Source organism: Canis lupus, chromosome 3, assembly GCF_003254725.2.
Source record: "Canis lupus dingo isolate Sandy chromosome 3, ASM325472v2, whole genome shotgun sequence".
NCBI lineage: Eukaryota > Metazoa > Chordata > Mammalia > Carnivora > Canidae > Canis > Canis lupus.
Window position 1 is genome coordinate 68,392,284 of NC_064245.1, and position 23,837 is coordinate 68,416,120.

The 23,837-nt window shown below is 40.3% G+C and overlaps 1 long non-coding RNA gene across 1 annotated transcript; it reads right to left on the minus strand.

The window, feature by feature from the left end:
- Positions 1-18,440: 18,440 nt before the first annotated feature.
- On the minus strand, positions 18,441-22,502 carry LOC118354324 (uncharacterized). The gene is made up of 3 exons (XR_007409651.1): positions 21,439-22,502; positions 19,773-20,562; positions 18,441-19,150 (listed from the first exon to the last, which is right to left on the minus strand). It is a non-coding gene; the product is annotated as an uncharacterized LOC118354324 (long non-coding RNA).
- Positions 22,503-23,837: the final 1,335 nt, after the last annotated feature.

Below are 23,837 nucleotides of genomic sequence, written 5' to 3' on the forward strand. Positions count from 1 at the left end.
TCCCCTACCAAACAAAAACATTATGGTAGACCTGCTGAGATCGGGAAGTTGTCCATGAGTTAATTATTGACCAAAACAAGGGACACGATTGGGACTTCCAAAGTGACTCAAACCCTAGCAGCTATTCCTTACCTAGGTTCCTCTTAGAATCATGATAGACTCACTATGTCAGTAAGAATGTCTCCAGGCATGCCTTTTCCTGCAACCTGATGTCTCTGCACTCTTCCTTCATTACATCTGTGATATGGAATATGTTGTAGCCAAAATTGTATCCTTCATCAAATTCATAATTGTAAGTTCTAACCCCTAGTACCTCATAATATAACTGTATTTGGAAATAAGATCTTAAAGAGGTAAGTACATGAAAATGATTAAGTGATTAAAGTCATAAGGTGGACCTTCATCCAAATGACTGGTATTCTTATAAGAGGAGGAAATTGATCTTGATGGGGCTCAGGGCACATTGCACCAAAATATACAAAAGCGGCATATTGAGTATTTTGAATTAAAGTTACTTGAGAAACAACCAGTGCAAGAAGGATACTCTGACTCTCCTCTCTCTGTCCTCCTGAAAGCAGGAATAAAGCTGCCATGTTCAAGGTCCCTTTCTTGCACCAGGAGGTAGAGAGAGATATCCTTATCACCAGAAACAAGGAATTCAGGGGCCAGACCCTGCATAAATAAACTCTGCTTAGTTTCCTCCCTAATTAGTACTAATTAGTACCTAAGCCTAAGTGCCTTGTCTTGTCAGTTCTACAAATTTATTCTTTCTTTGCCTAAAAGCTATATGAACTGCCTGCTCTGGTCACTTCTTTGGGTCTCATATTTCTATGAAATCCTATAAGTACAAATTAAATTTGCTTTTCTTTTGTTAATCTGTCCTATGCCAATTTAATTATTAGACCAGCCAAAAGAACCAAAAGGAGTAGGGGGAAATTTTCCTCTCTCTGATGGTCTCCAAGGAGTCTTGGTTCTCTTTAGTTTAAGAACCATTTAGGATTGGAGAATGAGATGTGGCTGCCCAGTGTCCTTGCCAGTGCTTTCCACGTGAGTCCTGGGGCACAGGAAGACACTGCCGCTAGACCTCTCTATGGGCAGAAGGGAAAAAAAAAAAAACTATTTCTAGTCAGGGTCATGAAGTTCACAATTACACTTCTAATTTAACTTTAGGATTAAGAAGTTATTTCAATTTAATTCCACTTCAGTTTGCCTAACTTAGATTTTACCCCATCACCGCAACTGAAATTGTGTCTCCTTTTGTTTTTATTTTCTCTTTATATCTCATTGACCACCATTTGTAATTGCTTTATGGACCCTAAAGAACTCAAAGCACCTCATAAATTGTCTCTATCTTTTTTCAACGGTCAGTATAGAGACAAGGTAAGTCGGTCTCTTATACAGATATTATAAACACCATCCATACAGTACAGGGTCCCATAGGGTCATATTTCCCAAGCCTATGGCCTAATTTTCTAAAGATGCAATTTACAGGCTGAATGACCTTTACTCACTTTCCTGTCCGGATCTCACTTAACTCATCTATAATTCTTTTTTTTTTTTTTAAAGGGGAAAAAAGGGGGAAAAGTGGGGGGGGAAGGAAAGCAAAGGGAAGGGAAGGGAAGAAAAGGGGGGAAAAAAACAGATCTCAAATTTTGTGATTTGAGAATGAATTAAGTCTGGGATCGAATCTGCTTCATTAACTAAAAGATCCTGACAGGGTGAATGTGGAGCTGAGACACCCCTGTCCCATAAAACCAAACACTAAATGTCACTCAGCCATTCCTTCCCCATCTGAACCTGAAGATTAAAAGGATTAAACTGTGTGAAAGCATTTTATAAACTTAAACCATGTGTAAATTGTCTGCATTTTTATTATGAATTACCCATCATGAGTTATGTCAGGCATTAAGGTGTTAAGGTGCTCACCTAAGTATCGGCAGCAAGGTCCTCACAAAGTCTGCATATCCTGGATTTCCAATTCAGTGCTCTATCCACCACCAGATTATGCAGCATTTCAAATATGAAAATGAATTCCATGGATGAGAAGCAATCATTCACCCATGGGCCAGGCTCTCATCTTTCCCTGCACACCTGTCAGGAAGAGACCCAGCCAGAAAGGCCCCACTTACCTGAGATAAAGGCCAGTCCACTAAGGACTGTGACGCCAGGCGCTCTGCCCTTAAGTCATGCAGCAGACAGCTGCATTTAGGTTGTAAGTCACGCAGGCCTTCCTGGCCTATTTTATTCATCCCAGTTCCCAGGGATGACACTCCATACTCTGAATTAGAGGCATACCTTTGTTTCCATTTCAGTAGAACCAAAGAAAGAAAGCTCATGATACAGCAGTTTAATTAGAGTATGCAAATCACTATGCTCCCATTTCCCTCCTGTGTGTTCCAGACCTCGCCTTCTTGACAAGAGGAGAACACAGTTCAGGAAAGGGGGAGAATGGAAACAAAGAAGGCAGTTGGCCCTCCTCCACAGCAGTAACAGGTGGTGAAGGATGAAGGACCACAGTCTCACTGCCATGGGTGCTGCCACGTGACATCATTCACATGTTGACCTTGTGAGATGTCTCTTTGGCATGGCTAAAAAGTACAAAGGGTACACTGCAAACAGCACGTGGCTTTTGTAAATTTATTTTTAATAAGTATATGTTACAGTATACTCTTTTATGTACAGTTTTATGAGACCTGGCATAGGCCAGTTTAACCATAACCATAATTGAGATATGGGACAGTGCCATTAACACACAACAGCTGCTTTGTACTCAAACCCTTTGTATTCAGATTCTTCACCTACCCTGTAACCCTGGCGACCGTCATCAGTTCTTCATTCCTATAGCTTTGCCTTTTACCCAATGTCATATAAATGGAAGTCTGGTTTTGTTCATTTGCATAATGTGTGATATATTTGAGATTGGTCCCTGTTGTTGTGTGTTCTTGTTTGTGGCCCTGGGGCAGTCTATTGTATGGATACACCAGTGCTTGTTCATCCATTCATCAGTTAATGGACATTTGTGTTGTTTCCAGGTTTGGGTGATTACCAAAGAAACTGCTAAAAATATTTACATACATGTTTCTGTGTGATCTAAGTTTTTACGTCCTTGGATAAAGACATGTAGAAGTAGAATTGCTGAATCGTGGTTTGAGTGCATTTAACTTTGTAAGAAATTGTCAAACTGTTTTCCAAAGTGATTGTACAATTTGCATCTCCATTGGCAATGTATCAGTCTACAACCTCACCAACATTTAGTATTGTCAGGTATTATTATTGTTGTTGTTGTTGTTGTTGTTGTTGTTGTTGTTGTTGTTATAGCAATTCTAGCGAGTATGTAGTGGCATTTTATTCTGGGTTTAATCTGCATTCTCCTTATGACAGATGATGTTGAGCATCTGTTCATGTGCTTACTTGCCATCATTTATTTTCTTTAGTGAAATGTATGTTCAAATCTCTTGTCCAATTTTAAATGAGTTGTTTTCTTATTCCCAAATTCCATAAATAATTTGTAAGCTTACAGTTTTTATTAACTTTTATTAAGTAAAAGCTGAATAGCCAAGATTACTATAAACAAAATTTAAATCACTGATAGCAACAGAAAGTTAGATTTTAAGAAGCCCAAATATTTATAGTTCTAGAACATTGCTTCTAAAAGTTTAGTGTGCAAATGAATCACCTAGAGATCTTGTTAAAAATGGCGATTCTGATTCAGTGGAGTAGCGCTTGAGCCTGAGAATTTGTATTTCTAATAAGCTTGCAGGTGACATTGATGTCAATGATGCCTACATCACATTTTAACTAACACGTATCTATAAGATCTTGGTTCAAATCCTCTTTTCTAACCTCAAAACTGGCCAAAACTCATCATGGAAGTAAATCTTCCTTTACTTTGGGAAGAAAAAGGAACGTGAAATTAATAAAGCTCTCTAGATATACTGCTAAAATTTGAATAGGTATGTCATAGAGTTCATGTGCCAAAGATATGTCCAAGATTATGCTGTCACATTGGTTGATTTTGCTATGTAAGAATAGAGGGATTTCCTCATTGAAGTCACGCCAATAAAGAAACAGTTATATATGTCCCTTATTAGGATAAACTATGTTTTTATCCTCAAAATACTTTGTTGTAGTCATTGTTTGAAGTTACCTTTTTTTAAGTTAAAATTTTTTGTATTTTTCTCCCCATGATATGGAAGTCAGTGGGTTGTTCAACCTAGGACCTTATTTTATTGTCCAAGTCTCTTTGAGGCTGGAATTTCTGTCTCATTAGCTAATTTTAAAATAATTAGAATCCTACTAGCCAAAAAAAAAAAAAAAAAAAAAAAAAAAAAAAAAAAAACAATCCTACTAGCCTAAAGAATAAAATTATTTATGATTTTGGAAAATGTAAACACTTGTTGTAAAGGTGTTATATATACATTAGTTTGTAACCAAGATAAGCCATTGAGATTCAGGAAGAAAATATTAAAACTTCTATTTTCATTAATTTTTAAATTTAAAAAAAATAAGAAAATTGCATTTCACTGTTGTTGAGTATATCAATTGACACATGGGTCCTCATTCTGTCTTTATGACATAAAGTATAGACAAAGAATTCTATTTTGGACATAAGCTTTAAATCTCTGAGAGATATTTTAATGTAAATGTCAAGTAAATAGTCTGGTAGTCACAAGAGAAGGAGGGTTGGATCCATAAACCAACAAGGTGCCTTAATAGAGAGGGAGTGTATAGGATTGCTTCAGCAACAAAGGAAGGCATTCATGGAAGGGATTTCTAACATTTAGAGTTTCAGTAGAGGAGGAGGAACAATCAAGAAATACTGAGGAAGAGGCAAAGAAGTCAAGAATGGCATGGAGAAGCAAGCAGGCTCCCAGAAGAAAGTGGTATTTCAGAAAATAGGGTGCCTGGGTAGCTTAGTCAGTTAAGCTAAGCATCAGATTCTTAATTTCAGCTCAGGTCATGATCTTGGGGTCATAGGATTGGGCTCCCCACCCCTACTCCATTAGGCTCTGCACTTAGTGCCAATTTTGCTTGGGATTCTTGCCCGCTGCCCTTTCCCTGCTTGTGCACACCATCTCCCTCTAAAATAAAGGCAATATTCAAAAAAATAAAAGTAAATAGTAGGCAGAGTTTCAAGAAAGATTGAGTCTGTGCATTATTACTGGAGGGCTTAGTAAAATGAAGGCAGAACATGCCTATTGGATTTGATTACTGGGACCTATGCCACTAGTGATCTCCACAAGAGGGGGGCCATCACTAAAAATCCCATGTGCAAAACGCAAGCACATTTATTGTTGTTGTGAACAGAGTTTGTTTTATTTGGGTGTAAATAAATACATGAATGCTCTAAGTAAAATTTGGGGGACTTAAAAATTTACAAAAGATGAAAAACAGAAATGTGCTTAAAATTGATTACCAATAACACTATCATCTAAAGGCAATCTTTGTCATAATGTTGTGTGTCTAATTCCTGTGTCTTCTTACTTGGTAGTTTTTTGGTTTTTTAAAAGCTCTTCCATATAATTGAGATTATATATTATGCACTGATTTTTCACTTTACTTTTTAACAAACACATTTTAAATGCTTTGTAAGCATAGCATACCATAAAGTGAACATACCGTACAGATATTCATCCCATTTAGATCGTTTCCAATTTGAAGGCTATTATAAATAAAGCTGAATGAGCATCTTTCGGTAGAAACCTTCCCCCCAAATATTTTGGATAATTTTCTCACAGAGGAATATCCAGGAGGTAATGTTTAGGTTCTATGTTATGAGTACCTTCAAACTCTAAGGAAAGACCTACTTTAGACAAATATTGGTTTGCTGTAGATGAAGAGAAGCACCCAAAATTGACACCAAAACAATATAAACCCTTGGCAGTTTTAATTAAGCAACTTCCACAAATATAACTTCCCATTTCCTTTTCTTGTGATTTGAAATATTACTTTTCCATCTTTTCCTCCAAAGGTCTAGAACTTCCCTAATACTGAGCAGTAGAACATCACTTCTTGTAAAAAGACAGTAGGGTGAGGGGAGAAAGAGAGAGGAGGGAAGAGAGGAGAGAAGCTAAGACAAGAAAAGAGGTCATTTGCTGCCATTAATTTTAAGAAAGTCTGAGTCTTGTATAAACTTTTTTTAAAGATCTTATTTTATTTATTCACTCATGAGAGACACAGAAAGAGAGGCAGGCAGAGACATAGGCAAAGGGAGAAGCAGGTTCCATGCAGGGAGCCCGACGTGGGACTCGATCCCGGGTCTCCAGGATCACACCCTGGGCCGAAGGGGGACGCTCAACTGCTGAGCCACCCAGGCATCCCATAAACTTTTCTTTTTTTCCAAATATTTGTCTTGTCAGAAGTAGGAAAACTGGTATGTAGACACTTATCAGTTTTAGCTGCTCTCACAACTGACCTCTCCTGTCTGCTATCTGCAGGCTCCCATTTGGGAAACCTCTATTTTCTAGAGTCTTAAGGAGAAGCGCCTGGCTGTCCCTAGAGAAGAAAAAGCAACCACAGCTTTTCTAGTCCTGGCTTGATCATGAGGAGGCTGGGATATAGATTGGGCTCAGCAAATGGACAGTCAATGCTAGGGTTTGGCTCTTGAGGGAGCAATGCCATCATAAGGGTACAGAGGTCTATTTTTATTGCCATGACGGTCTGAGCAGACCAGCCCATGCCTGTGTTTGACCTCTGCTGTAGTCCTTGATGGTCAGCTCTTCCTGATTATTACCCATCTCCACATTTGGTCCTCCTTGTTGTTCTATGAGCCCTAAGAATCCTCCAATAACGCTTTGCCTATGTTGTCATGAGTCAGTCTTTGTTGTTTGTAAGGCAGTCTCTGCTTAGGCCGGATAAGCAGGGTCAGGCCACATGTAGGACTTTGGACTTCATCTTTAGAGCAATAGAAAACCACTATTTTTTGCAACACAGGACTAATTATCTGTGGAGAGAGGATGAGGAGCGTTAAGTAGGAAGAATGGCAGCAAGAACAAAAAGGTATAAGCAGGTGAATACTTGAGGTCTTCAAGGAGCAGAAAGTAGGCTGCTTACCAGGAGCAAGGGCACACTCAACTTCTGTGTCATTCAGAGGCTCTGAATACCAGGGAAGGAACGTCATGTGACTATATGTGTCTGGAAGCAGTTACAAGGACAAATGAAGATTCCTGGAAAGACATTTTATATAGCTCCTGTGTAGACCCACAGAGCCATGTTTTGTCCAGTTTATGGGGCCAAACAAAATGAATAATTTGATAGTAATCTTTCTTTCTGACAGCTCTCGACCCCCCCCTCATACTCATCTCTGACATGCTAGACAGAAATAGGCCACACAAGCTTAGAGCCTCCTCTCTCACCTCCGAGAAGAGTTTCCTAAGCTTCACTGATAAGATTCATCTGCAATTGTAGTTAAAAATTTAACCTCCCAGGTTCTTGCTTCAGAAGGTCTGATTCAGGGGGACAGGAGTGGAACCTGAGAATGATTTTTAACATGTTCTGTCATATGGTCCTTGTCACCATGGAAGTTTAAGAAATATCACTGTGAAGTCTCTTACTTGATAAAGGTATGGAATACACACCTAGCAGGGATTTTTCTGATCATCTGTAGTTTCATCTCAAAAAGGAGTGGTTTGAAGGTCCAGAGTAAGCATTCTTGATTTTTCATGCACCAGTATCTCCTGGAGGGCTTCTAAAAATACACATTGTTGTTCCCACCCCCAGAGTTTCTTATTCAGAAGGTCTGGATTGACATCTGAGAATTGGTATATCTAAAAAATTCTTAGGAACAGCTGAAGCTCTTCTGGTCCTGGATTAGATTTTTGAACTACTGACATAGAAGGAACACAACGTCCCCAGGTGTTCAACACATAATTCCTCAAAGGAAACCCCCTCCCAATCAATAAACCCTCAGAACAGAGGATCCTCTGTACAGAATTACAAACCCTGAGGAACCAGAGACCTAGACTTTCTCTCCCACAATATATCAGAAAATAAAGTCTGGAATTGTCAGTGTGGTCAACAAAAATACTTGACTATATAGTTCCAGTTCTAACAAATAGAACAAATAGAAGCGAAGTAGGAGATCGAAGGGAATGGATATCTGTATAGAGGTGATGTTTCTACAGTATAGCCTTGGGAGACCCATGGCAGAGTTAAAGCAAGGAAACTGAGGCAAAACCACCAGGGCCTTGGGACACATCCATACATGCTGGGAGGAGGATAGCCAAGATACAGGGAAGGTTGTGCTGAATGTGGTGCCAGGGTGAGGCCTGGGGAGTGTTGATAGAGCCAGACTGGAGTTTCCCACTCTCCCCTGCCACGTGCCACGCTCTGGTGAGACACAGAGCATCATGCACAGAGTTAGGACCACAGGACCCAAAGGATCTACCTTTAAGAAGGCTTTGGGTAAATGCCAGATAATATAATGTTCTAAGCACTTTTCATGAAATAACTCTCTTAATATTCACAGTAACCCAGTAAGTAAATACAACAAACATCACCTTTTACAGATTAAGAAACAAGGCAACAGAAAAGCCAAGTATCCTGGTGGAAGTCACAAGGTAAGCACTCAGTGGAGCCACATTTCAAATCCAGATCACTTGACTTCAGAGACTACAGGCCTAACCTCAACATACTGCTATTGCTTCTTAACAGAATGCATATTTCTTGATCATCTGCTACTTTCAAGTCATTATTTTAGCTACTGGGAGTGGGGACTACAGGAGGGTGAAATAAAATAGATAAATACTTTCCCTTGCCTTGAAAAGAGTAAAATCTGGTGGGATGGACAGACTTACTTACAGCAAACCCCGAAACAAGGCAGATTTCAACTATAGGCATCTATGTTTCGTTAAAAGCTACGGGGATACAGAGAAAGAACTGTGGGGCTGGATGGTAAGTTGTGGAGATCCCCAGGATCCTTTAATCTAGGCCCTAAGTGGATTGTAAGCAAAAAAAATAAAAACCAGTCCCTCCAGTGTTGATGCTTGAAAGAGGATATCTTGGAGGAAGTAGCAGCTGATTGTGAGGCTCTGACCTCATTTTTCAGATTCTCCTTTACTTTGCACCCCTCTCTGATTCCTGCTATCACCATCCTGCTGGCTTCAGAGGGTAGTAATCTTTCTCAAACACTGGCCCAGACACAAAAGACCTTTCTATTAACTCCCCACTGTACAGCTGAGGCCAGGCTGAAATTAACAATAATGAAAATCAATAAGCCCTTTACTAAATGCTCAGGCACAGAAACAAGAAAATAAACTGTCCTATAATATCAAAACTCTGTCTAAGAGGACTGCTCTGTCCACACAGAACCCTGGGGGAAGGACATGATCCCTGTGATGTGTGTTCTTCTTAGACCCTGGAATCCTTGAGTTCACAAATGCTATTTTCATCTCTGTCTGATATCTGGACTCCTCAAAGTCTAGACAAGGAGATGGAGGATGACCTTCCCTGGATCTGGTGCCTGCCCTCTTAGGTCCAGCCTTCTATGTTCCAATTCACCTCTTCTCCAAGTAATTGGAAGTAATTGGCTTTTCTTTATGGCCTTTCAAAGAACACCATGGCTACCTTGTCTGAAATCAAGTCGGACACTTGTTAATTAACTGCCTGAATTTGATACAGGTACCTTATCTTCCTGAGTATCTACTTTTCTGTTGGTGAACTTAGCCGTGTGAATTAGTGGTTAACTCAGTCTCCTTTCTGACCTTTCTATAATTCTAGGCCCATTTGTGGGCCTGACTCAAGTTGCTCATCATATATATTTTGCCTCAGGAGTAATAATACAAAAAAAAAAAATTGAACCTGAACCTGAAAGGTCAAGTCTATGAGGAAGGCACATGTGCCTAAGCTCAAAGATCCATTGCTTTTAAAGGACTAGACTAGGTGAGTGGTACCTGGGCTCCTGGGTTCTCTGTACGTATATACATAGTATTGAAGGTACATTAGTGCTAAGGGAATCTAGGGGCTGTTTCCATTTCTGGCAAGCTCAGCCACAGTAAAAATAGTGTGCCTGGTACAAATAAAAGGCTGAGTCATCAACTTCTCCCTCAGGCCCCAGTGTCCAGTCTGTGAGCCATCAGAAATGACTAGCAGGATTCAAGCTATTGCTTTCTTATGATCTACAAACCATTGCCCTGGTCATTCACCAAAGGGCCATTAGCACATGTATGGAAGCAACAGAAATTTAACATGAGGGTGTTGATGATGATAATAAGGTTCAAATTCAAAGAGGATAAAGCCCCAGTGGAAATACAAAAAGGCTTGAGGTGACCTTATTGACATTACCATCATCATATTTACTGTGTATTGAAGGCCACACCATTCACTGGAGGCTTTTCACCAGTAAGAGGCCTAGAGTATTGCATGTTTCTACTTTGACAGGAGGTCTGAGAGTGCCAGACCCAGAAGACATAACAGAGCCAAGATGGAAATGCTTCTCAATGAGAGTAAAGGTGAGACCAAACCTGGAAACTCTGCTCCAATGGAGAATCAAAGCTAGGAGACCAAGATGGTAGAAAACAAATATTGAGACCTGGGTGCAGAACCAAAAGATGCAGAAGGTAGAAGAGGAGAGCCAGGACCACTGAATGAGATGGATGAGTAGAAGATCATTCTGGGCAAATACTAACAAAAACCAAAACCCAAAACCAAACCAAACCAAAACAAAACAAAACATAACACAACTCTACTTCTGAAGTTGGATATTAAGAAGGCTTTTTATATCCTAGTGGAATAGTACAGGGGAATCACGAAAGTCTCTATGTCAATCCAGCTCAGAAAAAAGAGACAATGAGCTTGTGTTTTCTGGGTTTCACGGTGAATTGGCTTCCAACTGAATTTGGTTTCCACCACCTAATTGCCTGGTGTATTAGCTACATATTGCTGAGTAACAATGGACAACAAGCTTAACAGCTGGAAACAATACACATTTATTATATCATTGTTTCTGGGGCTCAAGAGTCCAGTCCCAGCTTTTATTGGTTCTCTGCTTCACAGTCTCATCTGGAAGCTACAATCAAGGTATTGGCCAGGGCTGCAGCCTCACTTCAAGGTTTGACTGGGGAAAAAAATCCTCTTCTAGGCTCATGTGATTGTTGGAGGCATTCTGTTTCTTGCAGGCTATAATAGAGGGAAGCTCAGTGTCTTGCTGATTATCAATTTAAAGCTACTCTCTCATATCCTTGCCATGTGGCTTTCCCCTCAGGGCAGCTCACAACATGCATGGCTCCTTCATAGCCAGAAAGAGAGCATCCTAGCAAGACAATGCTATAATCTCATGTAATATAATTGTGTGCATGCAATCACCTACATCCTATCACCTTTGCCATATTCTAGTGGTTTGAGGCAAGTTAGAAGGCACATCACACTCAAGCAGAAGGAATTATGCAAAGGCTTGAATACTAAGAGATGAAGGTTATGGGAACCAACTTACCATCTGACATACATAAATAGACCTGCTAGTTGGTGCTGAATCTCAATACTACTCTACTGTTCTCCTTGAGAAATTAAACAAAGATACCACAGTATGTGATGTAGCCTGATATACAGGCTCCTGAACCAGAGTACAGATTTCACTAGGTATGCCAGAGTTGATGGGACAAGGCTGTTTCTCCTACCTTGGCTAGTAACAGAATTTCCATCCCCAAGATTAAAGCCTTCCTTTTCCCAAATAGACAGGAACCATGGACCAGATGAAATGAGGCAGAGAACTTAACAAGGAAAAGTATTAGGAGCTATATTGGGGTTCCCTTAACCTACTGCACGAGTTGAAGCAAATTTTGGTAATAAAGGCCTATGAATAAAGCTTAAGGGATTTGGTTGACTCAGTATGAGTCAGCAGTGTGATGTGGCTGCCAAGAATAGCAAAGGCTGTGTTAGACTCAGTGTAATTAGTCCAGATGGAGGATTAGTCCAGAGATGACCCTTTCTCACTTGCACTGCTGTGGCCACCCATGAAGGCTAGTGCTAATTCTAGATCCCACATTCTAGAAGGAACATGGGTAAATTAGTGTACCTGCCAAGGAGAGTCCCCCAAAGGTTAAGGAGGTTGAAGATAACAACAATGGAAGATAACAACGGGATGATGACTGGGAATATTTAATCTGCAAAGGCAAGCTCGTGAAGCCAATAGGAGCATTGTTTTAAAACACTAGTCTTATGGACAAGATATTGGGCAGGAGGGAGGGTCATATGAGCCCAATAGATAGAACCAATGTCCATAGTGGAATTACTGGAGAATCAGATGTCTGCTCATAGTTAGAAACATTTCCCACTGGGCAGAGCCGCAGTAACAGAGGACAGATACTTATCACTGGAGATCTTCCTTAGGTCATGCAGTTCTTGAACAAACACTCATTAGTTCCTACTGACTGCCAAGGACCAAACTGTGCAGATGCCCAACAAACAAAATGTATTCCCTATCTTCAAGGACTGTACCTTGAGGACAAGTAAATAATTTCAATGAGAGACTGAAAGTAACCAACAACCCCCAAGCCTCGTACTTTTATTTCTTGCTCATGTCATATGCAGGAGGCCACAGCTCGCTTCCTGTGGCTCTAAGTGCCTTCTTATTCTGGGACTTGGGACAGAAGAACCAAAATGCTGGTGGAAACTTGTGATGCCTTTGAAAACTTGGGCTCCAGTGAGGCTAACTCGCTCATTTTGCCTTGGCAGCAACCAGCGTGTCACTACCAAGCCTCGCCACAGGGGTCGCTGTGAGTCACACAAAAATTGGCATGTATGTGCTACAGAGAAAAGGAACCAAATGATGAGCAAAAGTACCAGTTTCCTAGTGTCCTCAGACTCATTCTGTGGGCATTAAGAGCACGAGATTTTGTGGAAGGTGCAACTATTTAGAAGGGCTTCAAGGAAGAGGGGGATCACTCTTGACTGTATTGGGCTAATCCTCCTCTCTTTCTAAAATCTCGCTATGTTCACACTTTTATATGGTGTAATCCATTTCATTTTTTTTAATTGAAATTCAATTAGCCAACATACAGTACATTATTAGTTTCAGATGTAGAGTTCAACAATTTGTCAGTTGTGTATATCACCCAGTGCTCATCACATCTCGTGCCCTCCTTATTTCACTGTGAATATTCAGAAATCAGTTAGCTCTGGTCTGAGCAAGATGGTTTTCTTGCCTGGGAAGAAAAGTGCAAAAACAAACTTTCCACTCGGGGAGTGAACTCTACAGAAATTTAAATGAGGTAAATGAAATTTAACAGTTGAGAAATTACAACTGTGGAGAAGTAGGTTAATCCAGGAACGAAAGGGAGTGAATCAAGAGAAAAATATAAGATGCTGAATTTAATTAAGGGACCTAGAAGGAAGATATTAGTAGCCATTCTCCATGAGGAATAATAAATACTGCATGTCATTTGGGTTGTAAAGGCCTAAATTATGGTCCTCCTCACGCTTCCCTCCTGAAAAAGAAAAGAATTTATTTAATCTATCTATGAAAATTTCACAGATGGAGGGAGCAAAGCAGGCTGATTACAGTGTGTTTATTTGTTTGTTTATAAGAAATTCTTATTGCCTTGGCCACTGGGAGCAAAGCAATTCCCAGTATGGTAGAAGAGAAAAATGGTCCCTTTTATCCTAAGTGTGGCTGGTGAACCAAGGGAAGTTGGATGAAGCAGGAATGGGCGCTTGGCCCAAAATACTTCATTGCTCACATTGCACGTCCTTTAATGTTTAATACATTTTATTTCTGTGTTCGGGAAGGTTTTGTTTTTTTAACCTCCTGGTGCAAAACCATTCTGCTAAAACTTTTTGAATTAACACGCCAAACACCAACTGCAATGTGCAGGGGCTGTGAGATGCTTCTTCAGTAATTTTCAATTTGAAAACTACCTTGTTCTCCTTGGAGGAAAAGCGCAATTTTAATATTTTAAAAACAGTGTGCTGATGGTAGTAAAATTACAGCAGCGTTTCACTTCCAAAGTTACCCTTGGGGTCCTGGGTGGGCACAGCGAGGGGTGGAGGTGGTGAGTGCCAATCCTTCTGGCCACGCAAGACAAAGTCACATAAACAGAAGTGACCACTAAGAAAAGAGGCACATCTGAAATAAGACAAAAGCATTTATTTGGGGTCTCAGAATCACAACTTGGGGAGCAGAGATTTGGAAAGCAACACAAGTCTTGTCCACTAGGGAACAAAAGTCAAGGGTTTTTAAAGGCAAAAAGGAATGCTTGTATACCTTGTTTACAAGGAATTTGGGTTGATGTTGGTGGCAGAAAACTAATCTTGGCTACCTGTTATTGGTTGTTAAGGTTCTCACTCACTAAGTAAAAGGCTATTACTCTGGCAACTTGCAGGTTTTTGTGCACAGTCCCTGGGTTACTTGCAGTTGGGCCCAGTTCAAAAGTTCATGGTTCCATCTATTGAGAACATGCATAAGGCCCATGTCCTTAATGATTCCCTGGTTCCATTTTAAGACCTTGACATAAGTAATTCTATTTTATTTCAACTTTCATAGAAGGAGGAAGGCCTCTTTGGAATTCTGTACCCACAGCCTGTTAACAGTGGTCTTGGAGAATAACAATAATAAACATTCATTGAACACATGCTGTGTGCCACATATGGTTCTAAATTTTTACATAGATTCACTCATATAATCCTGGCAACAGTATCATGTGAGATAGGTATTATTATTCTTCCTATTTTCTAGGTAAGAAAACTGAAGCCCAATAGCTTGCCCCCAAATATGTAAAGATCTTCTCTAAGTCAATAACAAAAAGGTAAACAATCCAGTGGGGGGAAAAATGGACAAAAGACATGAATTGGCACTTCATAAAAGGGGATAGCCAAATGTCATTAAGTGCAGGAAAATGTGATTGATCTCATTTGTCATCACAGAAATCCAAATTAAAACCAGAATGACACACCACTACATGCTCAATTGAATGCCTAAAATTAAATAGACCGATGGTTCAAATGCTGGAGAAGAAACACACACTCCTGGTGGGGAAGGAGTCAGCCCAACCTCTTTGGAAAACAGTTTGATGTTAACCACTCAAGTCAAACATTTGCAAGTCCTGCAATAAAGCAATTCCACTCCCAAATGTAGAGCAAATATAAATATTTGCACCTGTGCACCAAAAAAAAAAAAAAAAAAAAAAAAAAAAAAAAAAAAACCATGCACAAGAATGCTCACAGAAGCATAATCTGCAAAGTCCTAAATTGGAAACAATCCCAATACCGTCAACAGTAGGATGACTAAGAACATTCAGTATGTGCATACAGTATATGGATGAATCTCAAAAACAACACTGAACAAAGGATTGAAACACAGAATACTGTAGGACTGCATTTAGACAAAGCTCCAAAGTTTGTAACATTAGTTTCCAGTTTTGAAAGTCAGGAATGTTGTGACCTTGGGGGAGGACAGAGGGAATGATGATGAAGAGGAGGCATTGTGGTCTTGTGGAATTACCTCTGTGTTCTTTGCCTTGACCTGACTGGTAAAGGAAAGGCTATCCATATGTCTTAAGCCACTTCTTTATTTCTGATTCAAGAATTGGGCTAGGGGCACCTGGGTGGCTCAGTCAGGTAGGCACCTGATTCTTGATTTCAGCTCAGGTCATGATCTCAGAACTGTGAGATCAAGTCCTGCCTTCAGCTCCACACTGGGCATGAAGTCTGCTTACGATTCTCTCTCTCTCCCTCTCCTACTGCCCCTCAGAAAACAAATAATAATTCTGCTATAGGTCTACATGCCCTTCTTTAGAATTCCATGCACAATAAAACAAGAATGTTTTTTCCTTCACCAGGAAAATACTGAAGTGTTTATACATTAATTGAATTTTTTAAATCAAACACCTTGCCCCTACTTGTACCTGTTTCTAAGAAACTGGGAATCCAAATGTACAACAACTGTTATGCTTAAAAAAGTTAAACTTAAAAACTCTAAGTACAACAGACTGGCAGTTTCAATTTCATTCTTTATTTCGCTTATCATTTACCCAGTCTTAATCCAGGAATTGCCTTTGGGTGACTAGTGGAATTATTGTCTTGTTTTGTTTTTTCCTTATTTCTAGTTTCCTGTGATTTTCCAAATTAGCTATAATGAACAAATATTACTTTTGCTAAAATAAATGCAAAAGTGTACTTTAAAATGTAGCTGAGGGCAGCCAGGGTGGCTCAGCAGTTTAGCACTGCCTTTGGCCCAGGACGCAATCCTGGAGACTCGGAATCGAGTCCCACATCAGGCTCCCTGCATGGAACCTGCTTCTCCCTCTGCCTATGTCTCTGACCCTCTGTCTCTGTGTCTCTCATGAATAAATAAATAAAATCTTAAAAATAAAATAAAATAAAATAAAATAAAATAAAATAAAATAAAATGTAGCTGAACCCCTGAATACAGAGAGGTGGAAGTATAAAAGTAATACTGTCCTCTCTTGTGTATCACTCTGTACCTGCAAATGCTTCTTTCACTCCTCACTTTTGCAGTAAACTCAGTAGAGAATTTTGCCTTTTCAAACTCTTCTGTTGAAAGCAAGCCCGTGATTCTGGGACTCCAGCCCAGGTCCCACCTCTTTGTGAAGTTTTCCTTCCTTGACCAGCCGGCTCGAAGCAGAAAGTCTCTAATGGTCAAGTTAAAATGATCTTATTTCTTTGAACACATCAAATATTTTGAAGGTTCGTACATGTTCCTAGGACATAGCAGTATCCTTCTCCTGACTGAATGAATGACTTATTAATCAATAAGTGCCTCAGAATTTAATTCCGTGTTTACTTTCTTTATTTTCTATTATAACATGTAATTAGAAAAGTCATGTGGAAGTTACAGGGAGAAAATGTTATAAAACACAACTTTAAGGTGATGTTCCCAGGATCTTAAGAAATAACACATTGCATTTCTTTGACTTCAGGATGTTTTCTTTTTACATTTTATATTTATGGAATTGGATGGTCTCAGGATGGATGGCACCTGACTGTTATTGTTGGCCATGCTGCTGTCATGACCCTGACGTCATTGCCTGCTTCCAAACTGGTCTCTGTGGTCTCTGTCTCCTGAAGTTCATGCTTTCCAGTGACCTCAACCTCTTCAGTGTGGGCTGGACCTACTGACTTGCTTCCAACAAATAGAATGTGACAAATGTGGCAATGTGTCACTTCCAAGATTAGGTTATAAAAAGATAATGCCTTCCATTTTAAATGCCTTCTTTTAGTGTCTTACTTGTTCACTACAAGGAAGCCAAATGCCATGTTATAAGCATCCCCATGGAGACACCATGTGGCCAGGAACTGAGGGAGGTTCCTGGAATGGTCAGGGAGGACTGGCCCTCAGTCCAACAGTTGCAAGGAACCGGATCCTTCCAACAGCTAAGTAAGTGAGCGATCCTCAATCACCAAGCCTTCCCATGACTACAGCCCTGACAATCGTACGCCTTGCCTAGAGCCTGAGTTACTCTAAGCCAGAGGATCCAGGTGAGCCATGCTCGGATTCCTGACCTACAGGCACCATGAGATAATAAACGTGTGTTGTGTTAAGGCGTTGACTTTCAAGGTAATTTGTTATGCAGCAGCATATAGTTAATACACTCATCTGCTATCACTTCCACGGAGATATTAGCATTATTTGATGTACATGTGGCAAATATAATTGTTTTTCAATATTTTGAAAAAGATGTGCTAACAATTTGCATTGGAATAAAGAGGTAGCAGGTAGGCAACAGAAACAGGGCACTGGGGTAATATGACTTTAGGAAGGCAATGTTCTTATTTGTATGAACGATCAGGAGTTCTACGCTCTCTTACAAAGCAACACCAAGTACTTTATGAGACTGTGTTAGTTGTCTAGGGCCACCCTAATACTGTACCACGAAGTGGGTGGCCTAAATGACAGAGCTGTATTTCCTCATTTTTCTGGATCTTAGAAGCCTAAGATCGAGATGTTGGTAGGGTGGATTTCCTCTGAGGGCGTTTCTCCTTAGCTTGTAGATGACTTCCCTCTCCACGTGACTTCACAAAGTTGTCCCTCTGTGCATGTCTATGCCCTAATCTCCTCTTCTTATAAAGACACCAGTCCTTGGATTAGGGCCCATACTAGTGACCTCATTTTCACTTAATTACTTCCATAAAGCCTCTAACTCGAAATATAGTCACATTCTGAGGTCCTGGGAGTCAGAACTTTGCCTCTTGAATTTTGGCATTGGCACCAGGGAACTCATGACACAATACAAGTAAACATATTAACCTTCTAGGTATTAGGATACAGACATCTTTGGAGGTCATTGTTCTGTCTCTATTTGGGTGCATGATGGAAGAAAAAGTGTGGAGAATTTCTACATGCCCCGCATGAATGGCATGTCCCACCTGTGAGGGGACTAGAGCTGGCCTAATCAGAGGTAGAATAATGTGCTCCGCACAAGAAACAGCTCCTATTCTCAATTATTCCAAAGAAAATAAGCTAGTTGTTTGATTTTCCATGGGGCCCACTTCTTGCTGTGTTTTGCCAGTTCAACATCACTTGCTTTTCAGGTGAATGCAAGTCAGATCAGGCAATATTAACATTCTGGATAATAGCACCATCTGAATTCAGGGACAGAATGAATATTTTCCATATGCAGCCACTCAGAAAACATTGACCTGCTATGTGCTGCACAGTAGCTGTGTCATCTTACCTACATCTCAATGTACTGCATTCTGCATAAGTACCATTACATTTGTTTGTTTTATTTTTTTTTTAAGATTTATTTATTCATTGGAAAGAGAGAGAGAGAGTTAAGTGGGGAGTTGGGAGAGGGAGAGAGTCCTCAAGCAGGCTCCCTACTGAGTGCAGAGCCCCTGCCAGGCTGGATCCCAGAGCCGTGAGATCACAACCTGAGCAGAAACCAAGAGTCTGATGCTTAACCAACTGAGCCACCCAGTCACCCCACATTTGTTTGTTTTATAAAGAAAGAAATGAGTTCAGAGCAGACACACAAATGGACTGGACTGGCAGAGGTTTGTACTCAGCTTTGCCTGAACCCAAAGCTTTGCTCTTTAGAACTGGCCTTCTTTGTGCCCCTGTGATTTTTCAGGCAACAATGAGTTTTAGGGCAGATGTTGTCTGTTCACAAGAAGAATTGTTCCCTTAAAGGCCCCGTAATCCAGAGGTCATTCAGGTGCTTAGGAAAGGAGATGGGGTTTGCTGTATTTCTTCTTTCTAAGAAAGAAAGGACAGGACATCTGACTTAGTTCCTTTTTGTAATAACAATGGATATGGCTTCAGTGTGTACTATGTGGAAAGTGGTTTACAGTTAACAAGAGAAGAGTGTCTTCATTTCCCCCCCTTTAGCGAGCAAGAAATGGAAGCTAAGTAACTTGGGTGAAATCACAGAGCTAATATTTCAGAACCCCAGCAACATGATTCTGGAACCTGCCCTCTTGGGATTTGTGATATCTACTGAATTCTGGGGAGGTTCATTCACATTCTTTTTCTAAGTATGAATAGGGCTGAAAGACAGACTATGAACACAATAGATTTACAACCACCCCAGGAAAGACCATGGCCGTGGTAATAATTAGAGAACAGGACAGGACATAATGAGCTCTGATTTCTGGCAAGGGGTACATGAATCAGCAGCCAGGAAAGAAAGGAATCAAGGGCATTAATCAGTTTTGGGGTTTTAAACTGGCCTCAGAAATGGCACCCCTCTTCCCTGCCCATGCAACAAAGACTAGGATGAATGAGAGCCCAGTAAGTCTGGTCTCACTGATAGAAGTGAAGCTGGAGAATGTAACCATGTGAGAGCCAAAAGGTCAACACCAGAATGGGACGCACTTACCTGGGGAGGGAGAGACAACCCTAGACCAGACCAGATCTCTCCAGCTGGGAGGACACCTAAGGAGCAGTAAAGCCTAGCAGGTTGGATGCTCTCTGCAAGCAGCTTGCTCCTGAGAGGAAGAAGGGCAGAGCTGATGAAGCATCTACAGGTTTTCTCCCCAAGTTTGCCAGTAAGTAAGTCCATCTGTCTCCCTAGGCAGGTAGAGTGTTCCTGCCAAACACTGCCACTTCTAGAAAGAGGGGAATTCATAAAGGCAGGCCAAGGGTACATAAAGAACAAGAGCTGGGAAGGGCATTAGAGCTATCATAGGATACCCAAGACAAATTCTGATTTCCAACTGCATGACGACTGTGTCCAGCTCACTTCTGATCTCCAGGGCTGGCAGAGAGTCAGAGCTATAGAACTCAGTGATGCTGAAATGAATGAGCAGGGACACCAGTGCTGAGGTTGGAGGCACCACAAGAAATTCAGGGCCCCAAGGTGAGATCAAGTATGCTGGGAGCTGCATCTCCATAGCAGCTTTTGTTTTTAAGGGCTGATTGAATGTGGGGAGAAAAAAACAATTATACTGAGAACTGAGCTTTTTAAGCTTAGCATTTCATTTTGTCAATTAGTTTACTAAATGCAATTATAACAATACCATGAATATTGGATTTAAATACCTTATGGATAGTTAAATTTCTAGAATGTAAGTACATTTTCAAGGCATGAAGAGGAACTCAGATCTCTGCTTCTTCATTCGGAGATAAAATACAAAATACACTGGAGACCTCTTCCTAGTTGCATAAAGCTAACACATGCAGTAAAAAGAAGAAAGAGAAAATTATATCATGAGTTGGAAAGAAAGCATAGAAGGACTTGATTTTGACCTGGTTCTAAATCCAGCATTGCTAGCTCTGAGACCCTCAGGAAGTTATTTAACTTCTCTGCATTCATATGAAAAATAGGGATAAAAAGAGAATGCATTCAAATTGCCTAGCCTAAAGCTAATCAGCAAATGCCATGATTTTTATTTACCTCTACATACCTCTTCCTTGTTTCCCATACTGTTTGATGGGTTTTCCTAACTTTGTACAAGTCAGTCAATTTTATAGCAGTTTACAACAAATAGTGCTACAATAGATTGAGATATGCTAAATTGATCACTTAAAATATGAAAGCCTATATATATTTTAATTTAAGAGTTAAATTGTCTGAGCTTCAAAGCATGCTAGGAAATACTACCATCATAAAGGAGGGGCTCTTATGAGTGTCATTGTAAACCTCTTCATAAGCAGTATTCCAAAAATCTGGGGAAAGAGAACTCTAGCATCTTTCAAGAGATGCTTGCTTTGGCTGGGTTTTAAATCTGGAATCAAAACAAAACTTAGAAAAGAGAAGGCAACCCTGTCAGTTTTTAGGGACAATTGGGCCGTGCTGGAAAACTTCAGGGGGTACTCCCAGGGGAGAGAGCTGCTAAGAAAGGTATGCTGCTTGATGCTGACAGTGGGGAGGATGTGAGAGTATGATAGTCACAGTCCAAATGCTCCCTGGATCTCCCTAGTGTTCAGAGAATCAGGAGCTCGTGAGAATCATCCGACTGAATTGTAATTTTTCTGTTCATGCATGTCTGTGAGCTTCTTCAGGTAAGGGATTAAATTTTATACTTCTCCATAAATATACCTACCACAGGGCTGTTCTATGGGAAGGACATAGCCAGCACCCAGTCGATGTTTCAATTCAATTGGTGAGGCTGGAGAGAAAGGCCAAGATCTTAATTTTTTAATTTTTTTTTTCCTGAGAGTTGAACTTAACAGCGTCCTTGAATAAGGCCTAAAAGAGAAAATCAGCAAGACCTGCTCATCAAAGCATCGGTCAGCTTTGGTCCCAGCAAACCTAAAATCAAAGGGAGTGTCACAATTTCCCACTGCCCTGAAGGCATTCCAGCACGCACCAGGGCCTGATAATTTGAAAGAGGGGGCCATTTCAGGCTTGCAATATTGCAATTTTTGCAGCACAGATGTGTGTGATCTGGGGCAAGGTTTGACACGGGATCAGAAATAAAAGCAATATGTTATCTAGGACTGTTTATTCAACACAACAAATGGACTGCAGAAAATTGCATTTATCATACCTACTTTATCTGAATCAATTAGGCATTCATTCTATACAATATCGCCATCTGCACAGAGCCAGTCACAGGACCCCAAGGTACTTTCAGGGCCTCTCAAAAATGTTTTAACTTCTTTTAGACCTTTCAAGCCTCAATACATATGGAAATAAATGAGAATAATATATTGGTTTTTATGTCGATGCAGTCATGAAATTTAATTTTTAGTTCATTAATTAATTTTGAAGCCGAGGTCCCACAGAGGTCAAAGTTATAACTCAACCCTGCAACCACACATGCAGAGAATAAATCTAGTGTCATAAAGGGGATAAGCATCCTGTTTTCAAAAAAGCATAACATAATCTACTCATCATAGATGGGTGGATTGTTTTTAAGGATGTAGGTAAAGTTGGGAGCTGGACAGGCTGGGGGAGGGGAGAGGCAGGAGATGGGGGCGGTGAGTCAGAAGGAGTCTTGATCCTACATTTTTTTCTGGATTTGACCCTCATTCTCTCTCTCCCAAGCTGGCTGCTCCAGCTAATTAGCAAATCAAAAGAAATGGAAACAATTCTAGACCTGAGCACAATCAAATTAGCTGGAGTTATTTGAGGATACCATTTTCACACAGCGTAATCATGCTCTCTTTGTTTTGGTCAAATGAGTGAAAATCATCTTTCCAACCCAATGCCCGCCCTCCCCCACCACCTCTTGCCCAGCCAGCTCTCTGGATGGTGGCATCGCATATCTGTTCTCATCAGTTTTGCACACGATCTTTTCTATAAAGACAGGAATGCACAATGTACAATTAGACAACACCTATCAAGCTTCTCATACAACAAGGACTTTTTAAAAATACATCTGACTTTTCAGATGATTCAGCAGTAAGAGCCATTAGTGCACCATCTAAATCAGGACTTGGGAAGTTTATTAAAATTGGATTTTTAACCTGATCCCAATTTCCTCTGCTTATAAAGAATCCCATTGGACTCCTTAATATTCATGCTATTAACCTGAAAGATTCAAACTGTCATTATGAGAGGAAAGACTGTACAAGGTAGGTAGCCCCACAGGCAGGAGTTACAGATAAAATCATAGTGAGCCCAGGCAGGTAGAGGTACTGTGGATCCTGAATATCTTCAGGAGAAGCAGCTCTCTCTTTGTCTCTCTCCTTTTCTCATAAACTCCCTCATCCATGACATATTTGGGGAAAGAAAACAAACAAATAACAAAAGCAAATATAAGCAAACCATTTAATTACAGAGAGCACTGGACTAGGAGTCTAGTTCTTACTAGAATGGTAGCTGCCTTGGATAAATCACCTCTACCCCTAGTGTCCTAATTACTCCCACTCACTCATAACATGACTTTAAACTTCTTGTGCCTAAAATAATAATAATAATAATAATATAAATAAAATAAACTTCTTGTGCCTTTGTTTTCACAAAATGAGGAAATCATATAGGCACCTGGGTGGCTCAGTTGTTTAAGTGTCTGTGTATGTTTGGCTCAGGTCAAGATCCCCAAGTCCTGGGATCAAGCCCTGCATCAGGCTCCCTGCTCAGTGGGAAGTTTACTTCTTCCTCTCTCTCTCTCTCTCTCTCTCCTGCTTCTGCTCTCTCTCTGTTTCACTCATTCTCCCTTTCAAATAAAAAAAAATATATAATCTTTATTAAAAAGAATAATAATTTCTAAGAGGGTTGGTACAAGGACAAAATGTATATATCCTATAATCCATTTTGCAAGGACCTGGCCCAAAAGCCTTGAATGCAGCCCAGCTGGTATTACTGATTGTTGGTTGAACTCATAGCTCATTTGCTTTTGTTTCCATTTTATTGTCTCAGCCTTCCTCTTCTGCAGAACATAGTTTGTAACTTAACTGATGCCAATGAGTTTCGGTAAAGATGGGTTGTGGGGGTCAGTCTAGGTTCTCCTTGAGATTAGATTCTCTGCTTCTCTAGGGCAGTGCTGGTGTCTTC